The sequence below is a fragment of the Bison bison genome, unplaced genomic scaffold, assembly GCF_000754665.1.
Source record: "Bison bison bison isolate TAMUID 2011002044 unplaced genomic scaffold, Bison_UMD1.0 scf7180017861955, whole genome shotgun sequence".
NCBI classification, from domain to species: Eukaryota; Metazoa; Chordata; class Mammalia; order Artiodactyla; family Bovidae; genus Bison; species Bison bison.
In genome coordinates this window covers 13708-13961 of record NW_011492527.1, presented here as the reverse complement: position 1 = coordinate 13961, position 254 = coordinate 13708, and positions in this window count along the sequence as shown.

Sequence of the window (254 nt, the reverse complement as noted above, 5' to 3'; positions counted from 1 at the left end):
GGATCAACTTATTTGATGATCCTAACAACCCTACTTTTATCATCCCAATTTCACAGAGAAGAAAACTGAGGGCTACAAGGTTTAGGGTCACACACAGCCAGTGCTGTAGCCAGGGTCTCAGTTACTTAGGCAGTTTGACCACAGAGCCAGCAGCCTTAACCACTAAGTCACAAGGGGAGGTAGCAGAGAGGAAAGTCAAAAGAGTTTCAAAGGAGTCTGGCGACTGTAAAGGAGGAAGGAAGAGGCTGTGTATA